The 16,681-nt window shown below is 43.8% G+C and overlaps 2 long non-coding RNA genes across 2 annotated transcripts; both read right to left on the bottom strand.

The window, feature by feature from the left end:
* Positions 1–10,064: 10,064 nt before the first annotated feature.
* LOC123653036 lies at positions 10,065–11,402 on the bottom strand. Its single transcript, XR_006742675.1, has 3 exons — positions 11,240–11,402; positions 11,012–11,139; positions 10,065–10,421 (listed from the first exon to the last, which is right to left on the bottom strand). It is a non-coding gene; the product is annotated as an uncharacterized LOC123653036 (long non-coding RNA).
* A 1,011-nt stretch (positions 11,403–12,413) lies between these two features.
* On the bottom strand, positions 12,414–13,028 carry LOC123653037. Its single transcript, XR_006742676.1, has 2 exons — positions 12,914–13,028; positions 12,414–12,492 (listed from the first exon to the last, which is right to left on the bottom strand). It is a non-coding gene; the product is annotated as an uncharacterized LOC123653037 (long non-coding RNA).
* Positions 13,029–16,681: the final 3,653 nt, after the last annotated feature.

Raw genomic sequence — 16,681 nt, 5'->3', positions numbered from 1 at the left:
CGTCCTCAGAGGGCCGTTCATTTCCAAAGTCTTAAATGTTTCATGGGCACAGTTTCCTGATCCCTTTTGTTTCATTTTCTAATTTTTTTCTTTTATTCAAATAAAATTGTATTTTACTGCCTTCAAGTGTAAACAATAATTTGTGAGTCAGTCCTCTCACCTGCATGGTCAGAGACTGAATTTTCTGTGCAGAGTTCACACATGGCCTATGAACAGGTTATCGACTTTTCATAGAGAGAGCCTGTTATCGGAATTCCCGAGCCCAGCCAGGACTCAGTACGTCCCTCACGGAGGGCCGTGACCCTCCCGGCCATGTCTCCTCAGGAGAAGCTCAGCGGACAGAGCCCAGCTCTCCAGAGGTGATCTTTCTGACTTTCACTCTTGTAACAAAATAACTTGAACTAAACATTCAAACGTTCCCTCTTTTTTTACTGAGTTGGGTCCGGTTGCCTCTTGGTTGCAAGTGGTCACTGCATTCAAAATGTGCACGAGGCTCCCTGACCCCACTCCCGGCTGCTCAGCTTCCAAACGGATTTCATGTATTTACACTGACAAGGGTTTTTCCTGGTTCTTGTGAAATGTACAAAAGTTTAAATCTTACTCACATGGGGATATGCAATTGATAACTTTTGGAGAAAATAGTATGTAACATGAAACCAGGACAGTACCAGAAATTCCAATTTTTTAGTTATACATCAAAACCACTCTCATGGGGTCATGATGGCTGGAAGTCGTGAAAGGTAAGACTTGAAAAGAATTATACATTTTGATTCTTTTCATCTCAAATACTCACATCTAGAATGATGTTGACACTATCACTGTGTTAGAAAACCTCATCAGAGGCATAAAAACTACAACTGGCCCTAACTTCTCCACAGGTAAGGGGTGCTCGGGTGGAAGACAATGTGTGCTCTGAGGGGCTAACAGCCACCTTCTCCTGCCAACCCACAAAAAGGCAGGATAATGCCCACTGTCCTGCTGATGAGTTTTAAGATCATGCAGAGTTGTGTGCCAACCTACCAATCTTTAGGGTCGCCTGATCACAACCATTTACTGTATCTGCCTCTCAGACACCTAGCTAAGTCCTGTGGCAGGAATGGCACATGAATGTGCTTTGGGGTGGGAGAGGGGGGCAGGAGAAAATGCTCACCCTGACCCTGACATCAGCACCTGGCACTGCCCGAAGTCGGCCTTCAGGACACATTGGCCTGGGCCTCCGCCCCAAGCACAGAGCAAGCCCAACGCGGACCCACAGGGCCAGGCCTGGTCTGCAGCAGAACGCATTTACTGCATTAGGTTCATTTTTGGTATTTCATGTGTGGGAACCTTAATCAGAGTATGCTGGACGTTCAAGGCCAAGTGGCCACATGTAGGTGCAAAAGCAAGGACACAGCAATCTTACTGTACGCACACACAGGCGTGCCTCTGTACACCAGATACTGATGTCACTATTTGGCAAGAAGCCTCTTTTGTCTACATTGGTATAAAGATGTGTTGCTGACAGGCTGGTGCACTGCTGCTGACAGCTCCTGTATGGCGTGGCTGCTTGGCGAGGCTCGTTTACAGCTGCCCAGTGAGCTACTTGGAAGAACTGTTTGTCTGCCGGCTCCTTGTGAGCAATGGCTGGTGGGCTGCAGTGAAGCGTCTCACATGCCTACGGCTGCTCACGTCTTCTCCGTCTAATGCCAGCCTCTGAGGACCTGTGCTCCCACCGCTGGCACAGCCCAGCAGGATGGGGGAGGAACTTGCTCCCACAACGTGTTCTTCATGACCTTGAGCAAACTCAGCTGGGCTTGGTGGTGAGCTGTCTGCATACGAACCCGAGTCAGCTATTCAAAACATGAGACTCCTTGCTAAGCAGGAAGAAATCATCTCTCACCCCATATGGTAAATGTAGCTATTACTAGGCATTTTAATTCCCTTTTTGTCCTCTGCAGTGTATGGTTTGTGAAATGGGTTTTTGTTTACTCGTATTAATGTGTGGCATCTTTTAAATCCAGGTGATCAAAATACAGGGCTTTGCTGTAACAAGCCCCTTGCAGTCCACTCCCATGCCACTGAGTTAGCAGTAGGAACACCCTTCCCTCTGCTCCTGCAATCTCTCCCCCAAGGAACAAGCTGGCAGCAGCCACTTCAAAGTAAGAACTGGTACTATTTCCTACAGTGTGGAGAAGCAGGCCACCGGAGAAATTCTGTGACTTTTCACAGACACTATCTATAAAAGGGTGAGTTTAGACCATGGCTTGGGAAAAAGAAGACATCTGGAGTAGTGTTTTAAAGTCAGTCCATATTTGTATGCCTGATGAATTAGAAATAAATCCTAGTGTGAAGTGACATGTGGCCTTGAGCCGTCGGCTGGCAGGCAGTGTAGACACCTGCAGGCTGTGTGCACGCCTGGCCTAGCCCAGCCAGGAAGACAGGGCTTGTGGGTTACTTCCCAGCTGTGTGCTGGGGGTGGAGTTTTCAAGCTCTTCAGGATCCTGCTTTAAAACACACAGAATTCAAAAGAATGGCTCCTGAAAAGTAACGATTAGAATGAATAACCTTGCATTACAATTTTAAAGGGATTTTAATAAAGAAAATGATTACCATGTAACAGCAAATTCTTCAGGGAAAAGATCTTAGCACTGAGGAGGGTTTTGTTGTTGTTTTCAGATCTAACCTGGTTCTCAGCTGGTGCATAGCACACCAGGCCCAGCCCCGTGGCTCTGGGCGCTGCGCACATGCTCTCCTCCCTCGGGGCGGTGCCCCTTTGGGTCCCAGAGGCCACGTGAGCCCCAGAGGAATCCTGTTGTGGCCAGCAAGATCCGGTCCAGGCAGGGCTCCAGGTGGCTAGCAAGACCCTGTCAAAGCAGGGCTCCAAGCCAGGGAAGGAACGAGCAACCAGACCCACAACAAAGAATGTAGCATGATACACTTTAGCCAAGCATAACTGTTAGCCATAAAATAGTTCTGTTGCAAGGCTCAACCCCCAGGCAGGCACGTCCTGTTTCCGTAGCCTCAAGGCAGGACAAACAGACCAAATCAGGTCAAACAGAGACTGCTTAAGCTGAAAATAACCCCCCACCCCAGATGTTGTATGAACTTTAAATGTTACTGTACTAGTGGAATTTTCTATAGCTTATAACTGACGTTTCTTTGTTAAAACTTCTAGCCAATCATAATCTGCCAGGCATCCTAAGACGGGATAAAAGCAGCATGCTTAGAGTGGGTCGGGGTTCTCGTTGCTCGCTGCTGTGTCAGCTGAGACGTGAGCCCGGACTCGAGTTTGTAATGAAGGCTTCCTAAATCCCAATGTGGCTGACTGGTGGTCGTCATTCGCGGGTCGCCCACAACATCTGGAGGCCCCAGCGAGATCCACTCTGACCTCATTGTCAGTGGATGGACACCCCAGGGAGGACACTCTGATCTCTGTCCCAGGTTCCAGGGAGACAGAGTGACCTCCACACTAAATGGCGATCCAGTAGTTGAAGCCATCTGGAACTCAGAGACTGAAGTATGGTCTGGTCTGGTCTGGGGAACATTCCAATCTGGGGGACCCTAGGAGGGCTGGACACAGCGTAACCTCCAGGTCCAGAATCCTGCCGTGACGGCGCTCAGGATTCACAGGTCTGTGGTATCAGGAGTGGGATAGGACAGGTGTGTCTGGTCTCTGTGTGTTGTGTTGTCTTGTGTTTTGTCGTGTTTGTGTCAGGCCTATTTGTTTTGTGTTTTGACCTCCATCAAAATGTTCAAGGTTTGTTTATGTCTTCGTGTTCCCCTCTACAATGTTTTTTGAAAAATTTCCAGGACTTCAAGAAATGGGCGGACGAATACGGCTCTGATGTTAATGCTTTTGATTTAACCACTCTTTTTCCCAGGTCAACGCCGGTCTGTAGGATAACTTTCCCCTCACAGTTCCTAGAGTATTAGTCTTATTTCCTTTGTCCAACATGAGTGCCATTTCTGTTTTGCTGAAACATTGTAATGTTACTTGTTTACTGAAGGGCTATAAGTACAGATGTTTGTTTGATATTTTGATTATCAACTTGGGTATAATTATTTGTTCATGTAAGTGTGAAAATCTGTGAAAAAAAAATAGAAAGAAATAAACCTTTAATTTGTTTAAAGCTGAGTGCTCTGATGGCTAGCAAACTGCCCCAAGTGGCCACTAGGATTCCTTTTCCCCAGGGGTGCTTTGCTTTCTGTCAGAGGGAAATCAGCCACCTTACAAGATTTATATGTTTATTAATTTGAAGGTATGAGGTTGTAACAATTATGGTCCAAAAAGGTTAAAAGCAGAGACCAAATTCTAAAATTAACTATTTACAAGAAGCAAGCTTGAGCTGGCCAAGTCACCAAGTCTGCTCAGCAAGCTCAAAAACTAAATGAAATCTTATTTCAGACAGCTGCCTCCACCCAGTCTTCATCAGTGGTGGAGGAACGATTTCAGAACTGTTTGTTTCAATTGGCCATCTAAGTTTAATGTGATTACTGATTACAGTACATTGTAAAATCTTTAGAAGAAAAGGAAAATATTTTGAGGGCAACTTGGTCCTTGTGTGTTTGTGTCAACTCTTAAGTTATAGTTTTAAAATCAATAATATTAATGGAAACACAGTCAAGCAGAGGAACTTTTCAGAACGTTCAGGGAGTCTGATTGCAATGTAGGGGTCACCAGTTCCTCCACGCCACCTTGGTCAGCAGGAGACAAATGTTTTTCCCAGTGGGAACAGAGAGGATTGCCTCACCTGGGTGGAAGCCACCTCCTTTGCCACCTGGGATCCGAGCTCTCCCTGCCTCCGCCCACCTCCAGGGGTTGTTTTGAGTAGCTGGAGGCGGCTTCGACGAGGAGAGAAATTCCTTTGTGACCCCCTGAACCCCAATGAGACCCCAAAACACTGGTGACTGCTTGGACACTTTTCATTGTGTTCTGTTAGGGGGCTTAAAGGCACAGCTAGAAATTCTCCTGTTCCCCTTTTCAGGCTTATCAGAATCTGAGCTCCTTATCTGTAGGAAAAATGTGGCAGTTTAAATTTCAAGCAGCTGGAGGCCTGGGAACAGGGTGCTGGGCCAGCTCTCTCCTCCCTCTGCCTTTTCTAAATATTTTAAAATAATGGGAAGTTTGAGGCATGGTTATGCATTTTTGAAGGACATAGAAAGAAGGTTTAAAGGCTAATGTAAAAGAGTGAAAGTTTTTGTGAAGGTTGTACATGTGATGAGAAGGGGAACAAGAAAGCATTGAAAGGAAGAGAAAGCCAGCAGCAAGGAAGGATGTCCTGGCAGGTTAGCTGGAGAGGCAAGGAGGGAGACTTAGACTCCAAGGTGTTTTTTTTGTTTTGTTTTGTTTTTTGTTTTTTTTTTAACTTAGAGGAAGAGAACTGACAGGACCGGGGCTCCTTTTCATTAAGCCCTCACAGGTAACCTCACAAGTGAGAGGCAAACCTATTCATTTCCTGGTGAGCACAGGGGCAGTTTACTCAGTCTTGACAGAGCTGATGGGACCTCTAGGAAGATATCAGTCCAGGGAGCCACCAGACAAACTGACTGTTTTCCTTGGACATCAAGGAGGACTGTAAACCTCAGAAGGAACATGTACTGAGGGAACACAACTGCTGAATTGGACCAAAGTGGAACAATGGGCCTTTGGAGAGCTAAAGAAGGCTCTCGTCTCAGCACCTGCCCTAGCCTTGCCAGATGTCACAAAGCCTGGCTTCCACCTCTACGTGAGTGAGGTAAGGGGCATTGCCAAAGGGTTCTCACTCAGACTCTAGGTTCCTGGAAGAGACCTGTTGCCTATCTGACCCTGTGGCAGCAGGGTGGCCAGTGTGCCTCTGGGCAGTGGCCACCACAGCATTGCTGGTGAAGGAGGCAGATAAGCAGACTCTGGGCCAGGAGCTAGCCCTAACAACACCCCCTGCCATTGAGGCCCTCCTTTGAGGTGCTCCAGAGAGATGGATGTTGAACACCAGAATCACCCAGTGCCAAGCTCTTCTCCTGGACCAGTCCTGCATCCAGTTCCAAAAGACACTGGCCATCGACCCTGCCAGTCTGCTTCCAGATGATCCAAAGGAACCTATTCATGACTGCATAGAGGTAATAGACTTAGTACTGACAGATGTCCTGCCATCATCACCAGATGAGGTACTGTACACTGATGGGAGCAGTTATGTTTGGGATGGGATCTGATATACAGGGGCAGCAGTAGTCACCCTAGACCACACCATTTGGGCACAGTTCCTGAACTTTTGGCCTTAATCCAGGCCCTTCAATGGGGACACAGTGCCATCCCCCAGGAAAGAGGGTTACCAACTTCAGCCAGAAAGAACATTAAAAATAAGGAAGATATTTTAGCTTATTTGAGGCCATCTGACTCCCAAAAGCAGTTGCAATAGTGCACTGCACAGGACATCAGAAATGGGAGACAACTGAAGCCAAAGGAAATAGAGCCACAGACCAAACTGCTAAGGAAGATGCCAAAAAACCAGTGGGGCCTTTACAAGTCTTAGTTACCCTGCTGGACCCCAACCTAAACCAAACCAGAGGGGAAATTGGCTGAACAGAAGCAAGCCATCAAAGGACCAGATGGTTGGTGGACCCTACCAGATGACAGGCTGTTGGTCCCAGAGGCTTTAGGTCAGACGTTAGTTGCCCAGTTACACCAGGTTACCCACTTAGGTGTCACAAAGACTTCTGAACTTCTATGAGGCAGATACTACCAAGCTTAGATAAGGAGATAATTAAAAGCCTAGTTGCTAGAAGTACTGTCTGTATACAGGTAAATGCAGAGATAGGAGGGTGCCCCTGGGAATTCAGGCCCCAGAAAAATTCCCCAGGGGAGCATTGAGAGATTCATTTCGCAAAGATTAAGCCATCAGCATTGAGGTACAAGTACATACTAGTTTTTATAGACACCTTCTCAGGTTAGGTCGAAGCATACCCCACTAGGACAGAAAGTGCTTCTGTCAAGAAATCACTCCAGGAGATTATCCCTAGATTCAAGCTGCCAGTAGTCATAGGATCAGATAACAGCCAGCCTTTGTAGCAAGGTATCTCAAAGTATAACTCAAGCCTTAGGACAGGCATGAGCAAGACTCTAAAAAGTTTAATTAAATTTGTCCTAGAAACCGGTGAAAATTGGAGCAACCCCCTGCCCTTTGCCCTCTTATGGGCCAGGTGTATCCTCTACCAGGAGAGGTCCCCCCTCCCCTTTTTGAGATCATGTATGGTATAATAGACCTCCCTCCATCCTTCCCAGGGTCAGGGAGAAACTGAAAGCTAGAATTCATAACCATTCCCTTGCTCAAGTCCTTACAGGCTCTGCAATTTACCCAGAAGCCATGCATAAGCTTGTTCCAGATGCACTGCCAGTGCCCCCCGTGGACCCTGTACACCCCTTCCAGCCCGGAGACTCTGTGTGGGTAAAGAAGTTCACTGTCCAAGGACTCACCCCAACCTGAAAGGGACGCTAACACTGTTATCCTGAGCACACCCACAGCTGTTGAAGTAGATGGCACCCAAACCAGGGCTACACCACTCCCAGCTCCTGCACAGAAAACAACCTGGATCCTGGCAACCAGCAGCCTCACCCATGAGATTCCTAGTCTGGGCTCCACACAGGCCAGGAGGAGACTTGATGCCTGCAGGAGGGGAATTGGACTTCAGTGAGGACAGTACTAATGGGAACTGTGATACTAGAGGTTTTGGTAACTGTAAGAACACTTTTGCTAGCCAGTGAGAAAGTCCAGGGCTAAGTAAGACTAAATGTGCTATGAGACTGGAAAACAAAAACAGAATAGAAAATGCCCTTAAATTAAGTAGGATGAGTCAATGATTTGACTCATGCACATAATACCAGTGGGGAATGAAATATAGTGGCAACCATACTTTGGTAAAAACTGCTGTTTGAATTTTAACACTTCTAGTTTGATTCCTGCATCTGATTAAAACACAGGGTACTTACCTCAGCTTCCAGGTGGAGACCTGGAGGCTAAGGCAATTTTCCCTTGCTTGGGACCAGGACCACAGGAGATTGATTCCCACTGACTCAGTAACTTCAAGGATAGAAACTGTAGATAACCTTTAGAGACTAACCACTGAGCTCTGCTTCTGTGTTATCAGCTATCGCAAGATAGGGCCACATTCCAATATCCAGCAGGATGTGACTGGGAACCAACCTTGTGGGCTGTCCCCAGTCTTTAGAATTTAGTCTTTAAGATTTAGGAACAAAGGAAAATTCTTGCAGTTTAGGCCTTTAAAAAGACTTGCCTACACCTGGAACAGTGCAGTCGTGTGGAGTCCACCTGTGTGTGGTGCTCTCGCGGCTGTCCTGGCCAGTTTTTCAATAAATCCTTGCCTGCTTTTTTTAATTAATCATCAGCCTCCGGTGGTCTTATTTTGAACCCAGGATTGGACCCCATAACATATTTCACAACCCAAAACACTTTTTTTAAGTTTCTAAAAGATAAGTGGATGGTCACTGAACATGGATACAAAATGCATCTACACTAAAAAGAGTTCCTTAAATGTTTTTAAATTTTTTTTTCTTATTATAAAAATAATACAGGATCTTGGGTAGAAATTTAAAAAGAATAGTATAAAGTAAAAGAAACAACATATTTCCACAATCCAAGGTTAACCATTGTGAACATTTCACATTATTTCCTTTGGTCTTTTATAAATTTATATATTCAAATATCATTTTGAGGTGATACTATTTATTTATTTATTTATTTATTTATTTATTTTAATATATTTGTATTGACTTGAGAGAGGAAAAGGGAAAGATAGATAATAATATGGATGAGCCAAAACTGGTATGGCTCAATGGATAGAGCGTAGACCTGTCAACTGAAAGGTCCCAGGTTCGATTCCGGTTAAGGGCATGTACTTGGTTGCGGGCACATCTCCAGTAGGGGTTGTGCAAAAGGCAGCTGATCAAAGATTCTCTCTCATGGATGTTTCTAATTCTCTATCCCTCTATCTTCCTCTCTGTAAAAAAAAACAATAAAACATATTTTAAAATAATAATTATAATAATATGGATGAGAAGGAATCATTGATCAGCTTCATTCTAAAAGCCCCCTACTGGGGATGGACCCACAGCCAGGGCATGCACCCTGAAGGGGACTCTATGAATGACCTCCTGGTTCCTAGATCAATGCTCAACACTGAGCATGCCTCCAGGACAAGATACTACTATTTATTACGTGTGTATCCTGATTTGTTTTCTTTTGGTTGTGGTGCATGCATTCCATATGTTTATAACCATTTTTTTCCGATTCAGTAAGACACTTTTTATTTTTCCCAGCTTTATTGAGAAATAATTGATATACAGTGTTGATAGCACAATGGTTTGATTTACAAAATTGTGAAATGATAACCACATTGGGTTTAGCTAATATCCATCGAAGATGTGACAAACCAACATTGAAATCTCTAATGTAATTTGAGTTAGTTTTTTTTTTTTTCAAAGGCAAACCTTACTGTTGCAAAATGTGCTGTTTGCAAAATGAGCTTATACTTGGAAATAAGTGCAGAGTGTGGTCGGTCTGCAGGCTGGGACTCTACAGCCCTGGCCTTTTGCCCTTGACCCTGTGCCTGTTCACATGCTGTTCCTTTCTCCTTCCAGATTTCACATGAGGCTGGGGATGGATGTGCTGCCCCTACTGGGCAGGCTCCACAGTCTGCCTTCCCACCACTGGGTGGCAGAGGTGAGAGCGCACTGTGTCAGGCTGCGGAGCATATGAAGTTCAGACCTCACTTCTGTGTCAGCAGCTCTGGGGGTGACCTCAGCACCAGCACACGCAGAGTCTGTGCAGGCCTCTGGGGTGTGCTCTGTGCAGACCCTGCTCACCCACAGCTCCTCTCCCTCTGATTCTCAGCCACCTTCCTGGTCCTTCTGCTAGGAGCTCTCAGAACTTAGACTCCTATCCCCCCATGAGCTGTGTTGAAGCTTCATATAACAGGATGGTTGCCAGGGAAAACTGGAAAGAAAAAGAAAAAAAAAAAATAGCAGGAATCCCCCTAATATTTTAGAGTCTAGAGCCCCATTTTCCCATGTCCTAACCAGAGATGGTTTACTTCTCAGTATTTGAGAGGCTAATGCCCAGGCCATGGCTTTAGAGCCAGGCCAGGAGAGAAGAGGGAAGGGTCCAGGGCAGCCCCCACTGTGGCTTCCACAGGCCCCTGGCCCAGTCCCCTCTGAGTCATTCATGTCCTGCTCACAGAGCAGTGCTAAGACTCACTGCCTTCCAGACGAATCAGCTCACCACCGCTCTGGTCACTTGCCAGGTTCTCACTTCTATCCCCGTCTCCCCACTGCTATTTCTCTCTGGAGTCCGAGTTACTCTTCTGTCCTGAAACCGTATTGTCATCATCGGGTGGACAGCTGGCCATTGACCTGCTCCATGTCGGTGGCTCCAAAATGATGTGTTCTACTCCTTTGAGAAGAAGAAATGGAAGACAATGGGTCTAGACAGCAAGTAGAAATACATGGGGAGGGGTTTCTTTTCTCTAAGTACTTTGAAGTGCTATGTGCATTGGCATGAGGTACTTTTATTTTATTGTTCTCTCTGGATGTTCTTCCTGAAGGAGGTGACTGCATTGTCTGGCTGCTCAGGTACAGAAACAAGAGGGTGAGTGTGCTGTCCTATGTGCCAAGTTGCAAGGTGTTTGTGGTCTGCGTTTCTGACTCACCATGGGAGTCAGGGCTGGCCAGAGGCAAGGACAGCCATGAGTGGCTGTTCCCAGGGCTTCCTGACAGCACTCCTCTGTCCGACCTCTACCCTGTGGTCTGTGCTCATTGCCAGCTGAATCCACAGGCCAGAGGAGGCTGGAGCCTGAGTCACTGTGTGGAGAGGACAAGCTTTGGTGGCTCCCTGGCCCACGTCACGGTACACAGGGAGCAAGATTTTACTGGGTTCAGACACTGAAATATCCTTCATGACAGCCCACATTATTGCCCTAATGTCTCAGTCTTTGACGAACAATTAGACCCTCACTGACTGGACCACAGTGTAAAGGGTCAGACCTTTGATGAGCGATGCTCTGTCTCTCATCTTTGGTTAACCCCCTAAAAATGGGGATGTGTTGATTTCACTCACCATCATTACTTTTTTTCGTCTTCCAGTAAAGTTGACAGATAAATTGGAGCCATCTCTGGAAGGAGAGAGCATATGAAGACAAGGTATTATTATTATTGCCTTAATTTGAGCACCATGCTGCCGAGTACGCACAGAAAAATTGTTTTTTCTCTGACCTTTAACAGAGCATAAGTGTCGTGTCTGCAGTTGCGATCTGTAGGTGATTACAAAGCACGTTCTTCCAATGACAACACTGCCTTCCTTCATCCTTGTCCTTGGGTAGCGTCTCTCCTGGGCACTGAGCCTAAGACCCAACCAAGAAACCAAGAAATGAATCTGCTCTGTGGACAGAACCCTGGCCCAGCGTTCCTGGAATGGCACAACACGCCCATCCTTGTCACTTGGGGGATGTGCTTAATGAAGCAGAGGGTCACTGAGGGAGGACTGTGCTGCCCATGTTGTGTTTGTGAGACGGTTAAAAGGTTTGGGAGCTCCTTTAAGAAACCATGTGGTACAGTGAAGGAGCTGTTCTCACTAGTGATCGCATAAGAAGTGGCTGAGACACAGCAGCTTATTAAAGGCTGAGGAAAGCCTGTGATGGGATGAGAATGTAGCTGTGGAAGTCACTGGTCTGGTGGTTGACTCACAACCCCACTGACTCCCAGTTCCCCTCAGCAATTCTTTATACTCAGCTCGGACCCCAACTGGACTTGCTGGGCCCGAATCTCTGAGACAAGAAAACCAAATCTTGGTCACCCCTTTTATCCTTTAACCTTTTAAAAAAAAATGTAATTGTGGATTCACATTATTTGTAAGAGATAATGCAGATGTGGCCCAGCTAATCTAACCCGGTTTTCCTCAATAATATCTTATAAAAAGCTCACAACCAGGTTATTGGCTTTGACCCAACCATCCAGTAAGGACAAGCTTCTTGATTCCCTTTGTGCACATTTTCTCCTGTGAGTATTGAGTCCTGTGCTGTTTGATCACGTGCATTCGCCATGCGGTCCAGATAGGGAACAGCTCTCTACCTGATTCTCAACACCAAGGAAAGTGCCTTCTATTCTTGTTTTTGTTGGTATATTTTTATCACAGAAAAATATACACAATGAAATTTAACAGCTTAACTGTTTTTCAATGCGCAGTTCAGTGGTGTTAAGTACATTCATATTGTGGTGCTGCTGTAACCACAATCATCTCCATCACTGTTCTCATCTTCTCCAACTGCAGCTCTGGCCCCACTAAACAACAACACTGCATCCATCCCACCTCTGGTACCCTCCATCTTACCTGTCTCTGTGACTGACGGGTCCAGGGACCTCATGTGAACGGGGTCACACAGTATTTGTCTCTGTGACTGGCTTCTTTCACTGAGTCATGTCTTCAGGGTGCATCCAGGTTGTAGCATGTGTCACAATGTGCTATTTTTCTAAATTGAATTTATTGCGGAGAGATTGGTAACGACATTATATAGCTCTCAGGTAAACAGGTCTATAATATACATCATCTGTATGTTGAACTGTGTGTCTCACTGCCCTTGCCCCTCCCCCCAAGTCAGGTCTCCTTCCACCACAATTTATCCTTTCTAAACCCTCTTCTACACACAGAATCACCAAACTGCTGTCTGTGTCTTTGAATTCTTTTCTTTGCTTAACACCTTCGCCTTTTTCACCTAGTCCCCCAACCTCCCTCTCCTCTGACAACTGTCAGTCTGTTCTCTATATCGATGATCCTGTTTCTACTTTGATATAGTTTAATTTGTTCATTAGATTCCACATATAAGTGAAGCCATAAGGAACTTTTGTATTTCTATGACTGGCTTACTTCCCATCACTGAGCATAATACTCACCAGCTCCATCCGTGCTGTTCCAAAAGGAAAGATTTCCTTTCTGGGTGTGTGGGTGAGTAGTATTCCGTTGTGTATGATGTAGCACAGCTTTGTCTCCGCTTATCTGCTGCTGGGCACTTGGGCTGCTGTAAAATCTTGGCTATTGTAAATAATGCTGCAATGAACAAAGGCGTGCATATATCCTTTCAGATCACTGCTTCAGATTTCTGCAGATATATTCTCAGAAGGGAAAATGCTAGGTCGTTTTGATTTTTAATTGTTGAGGAAACTTCATACTGCTTCCCACCTTCATACTGCTTTCCACAGTGGTTGCACCAATCTGCATTCCACGTGGGTTCCCTTTTCTCCACATCCTCACCAGCACTTGATGTTTATTGATTAACTGATGATAGACATTCTGACTGTGATGTTCATTTCTATTTCTGTAATGATTAGTGATGCTCAACATCTTTTTGTTTGTGTAATGGTCATATGCAGGTCCTCATTGCAGAAGTATCTATTTAGGTACTTTGCCTATTTTTAAATTGGATTGTTTAATTTTTTATAATGTTGAGTTTTATAAGTTCTTTCTGAATTTTGGATATTAAGCCAGCCGTTACCAGCTGTATCATTAGGAAATATGTTCTCCCATTCAGTGGGTTGTCTTTTCATTTTGTTGATGTTTCCTTTGCTGTGCTAAACACTTGTTTGATGTAGTCCCATTTGTGTAGTTTTTCTTTTGCTTCTCTTGTCCAAATAGATATATCAGAATAAAAAATATTGCTATGAGTATTGCCTTGATTTTCTTCTAGAATTTTTATGGTTCAATTTTTACATTCAAGTCTTTAATCCATTCTGGCTTTACTCTTCTATAAGGTATAAGAAGGTAGTCTGCTTCCATTTATTTTTGTACATATCTTTCCAATTTTCCCAATAACATTTATTGAATGGACTATCTTTAGCCCATTGTATGTTCTTGTGTCCTCTATCAAATATTGAACATAAATGCTTTGGTTTATTTTTGTTCTTTTTCTGTCCAATGACCTATATGTGTGTTTTATGCCAGTACCATGCTATATTTATTACTCTGGTCTTGTAATATAGTTTGATATCAGGCAGCATGATTCCTCCAACTTTGTTCTTCTTTCTCAAGATCACTGTGGCTTCTGGTTTGATTTTGTTTGATTTATGTGAGTTTGTGTGTGTGTGTGTGTGTGTTGTTGTTGTTTTTTTTCTCTTTTTTTTTTTCTTCTATACACATTTTGGTGATATTTGTTGTAGCTTTCTGAAATACACCATTGAACATTTTAATATTGTTATTTCCTTATCTGTGAACACAATATATGCTTTTATTTGTATCTTTTTTGGCTCCTTCCTTTTTCTTTCTTTCCTTTTTTCTTTCTCTTTCTTTTTTTCCTTTTTTCCCCCTTTTCTTCCTTTCTTTTTTATTTTTTTATTTATTTATTTCCTTCCCTTCCTTCTTTTTTACCTTCCTTTCTTTCTTTGTTTTTGTATGTGTGAATCCTCATCATAGGATATTGTTTCCTTTGCTTTTTGAGAAAATGTGGGAGGGAGACAGTGAGTAGAGAGGGAAGGAAGGAGGATGGAAGGGAGGAAAGGAGGGAGGGAAGTGAGAAATAGAAAGAAAGAGAGAGAGAGCTAGAGCCAATGATATGAGAAACATGATTCATTGCTTCCTGCACTCACAGTGGATTTATGGATTTTAGCAGAGTCATCCCTCCATTTCCATCCCGAGAGAACTACAGCTCTCTGCACCTTCCCACCACAGACACGCTCACTGGCTTCCAGGCTGCACTGTTCTGCCTTCTTTCCTGAAGGCTGGGTGAGCCAGGCTGGCTGGAGTGTAGGGAAGGGAGGATAGAAGTCTCTTTGGTGGGTTGAAATGCTACTAGGACCTTTACGGTGACACCAGGAATCAAAACTGTAATCCAGGTATGTACTCTTGACCGGAAATGGAACCTGTGACCATTTGACTCTCTAACCATTTGGCAAAACTGATCAGGGTTTCAATTTCTTTTCTTCAGTGTCTTTTAATTTTTTGAGTACTGGTCTTTTACATCCTTAGTTAAATGTAATTTTAGGTATATGTTTTTATTCAAATGTGAATGAGTTTTTTTCTTAGTTTCCTTTTTCAGAGGTCATTATTGGAGTATGAAAATGCAGCTGATTTCTGGATATTTATTTTCTGTCTTGCTATGTTCTGAATTCATTTATCAGTCCTACAGTTGGGTGTTTTTTTGTTTATTTTTATTTTTATTTTTTTATGGAATCATTTGGGTTCTTTGTATACATTATGTCATCTCCAAATGATGACAGTCATACTTCTTCCTTTCCAATTCAAATGCTTTTCATTTCTTCTAATTGCAGTGGCTAGGACTTCCAGCACTATGTTGAGCCCTTATGGTGGCAGCAGACATCTCTGACTTGCTCCTGATCTGAAGAAAAACACTTTTACCTTTTGTCCATGGAGGATGCGATAGCTTTGTCCTACATGATCATCATGCTGAGCTGCGTTCCTCTATTCACACTTTGCTGAGGGTTGTTAGAATGAATGGGTGCTGAGTTTTGTTGAATTCTCTTGATGCATCTATTGTTATAAATGTGTAATTTTATTCTTTATTTTGTTTATGTGGTATCATGTCCTTTATGTGCAGATACTGTACCAAGCTTACAAGCCCAGAATAAATCCCACTTTTTAATGTGTTACTGGGTCCAGTTGTCCAATATTTTGTTGAGGATTTTCGCATCAGGGATATTGGCTTATAATTTCTTTTCTTTCTAATGTCTATTCTGGTTTTGGAATTAACATAATGCTGGACTCATTAAGTCCCGTCTTTTAATTTTTGATTAAAAGCCCTGTCTTTTAATTTTTGTCTTTTTAATTGTGATTTGTTTTGGCCTTTTTGGGTTCATCTCATTTTGGACTCAGCTTCCTGGACTTGTGTGTCTTTTCCTTCACCAGGGTAGAGAAGTGTTCAGTCATTATTTCCTTTAATAGGCTGCAGTCCCTTAATCTTTCTCCTTCTCCTACTCCTTTAATGTGAATGTTGTCCCAAAAGTCCCTCATTTAAAATAAAATTTTTTTTGCTACTTTTGTCTTCTACAACTTTGTCTTCCAAATCACTAATTTGATTCTCTGCCTCATCCAACTATTTATTTCCTCTAGTGTATTCTTCATTTCAGAGATTGTAGTCTACTTCTGACAGGATCTTTTATGTTGCTTAATTGTGTGTTGGTTTATTTATTTATTTATTTATTTATTTATTTATTTAATGCTTACTATCAGTTTTCCAGGTCCCAATGATTTCATTTATTCTGCAACTAACTGCTATTAACATCCTTAAAACCATTTTTAAAAAGATCTTGCATCGATATATTGCTTGCCTTCACTTCATTGAGCATTTTTTCTGTGTGTATTTACTGTTGTTGAAATCGGGGCATGTGTCTTTGTCTTCACTTTTTGGGTGCCTCTATGTGTTTGTTTCTGTGTATGAGAATCCACGTCTGGGTAGTGTGGCTTTGTGTAGCAGGTGTCCCATGGAATCCAGTGGCAGAGTCTTCTTGATCACCTGAGCTGAGTGCCCCAGGGACGTCCCCTATGTGTGATATGTGAACCTTCCTGTGGTGGTTGATGCTTGATTACCATTGGCCCATGCATGTATTGAGTCGATGCTCAGGCAATTTGGCTGTGACCATAGTGGACCCTGCCTACAGTGTATGAGCTGCTGACAGGTGTTGACCACGTGGAGCACAATTCACCTCAGCAGG

Source organism: Pipistrellus kuhlii, unplaced genomic scaffold, assembly GCF_014108245.1.
Source record: "Pipistrellus kuhlii isolate mPipKuh1 unplaced genomic scaffold, mPipKuh1.p scaffold_m20_p_27, whole genome shotgun sequence".
Taxonomy (NCBI): Eukaryota; Metazoa; Chordata; class Mammalia; order Chiroptera; family Vespertilionidae; genus Pipistrellus; species Pipistrellus kuhlii.
The sequence above is the reverse complement of the archived record's forward strand: the minus strand, read 5'-3'. Positions and strand labels throughout refer to the sequence as shown.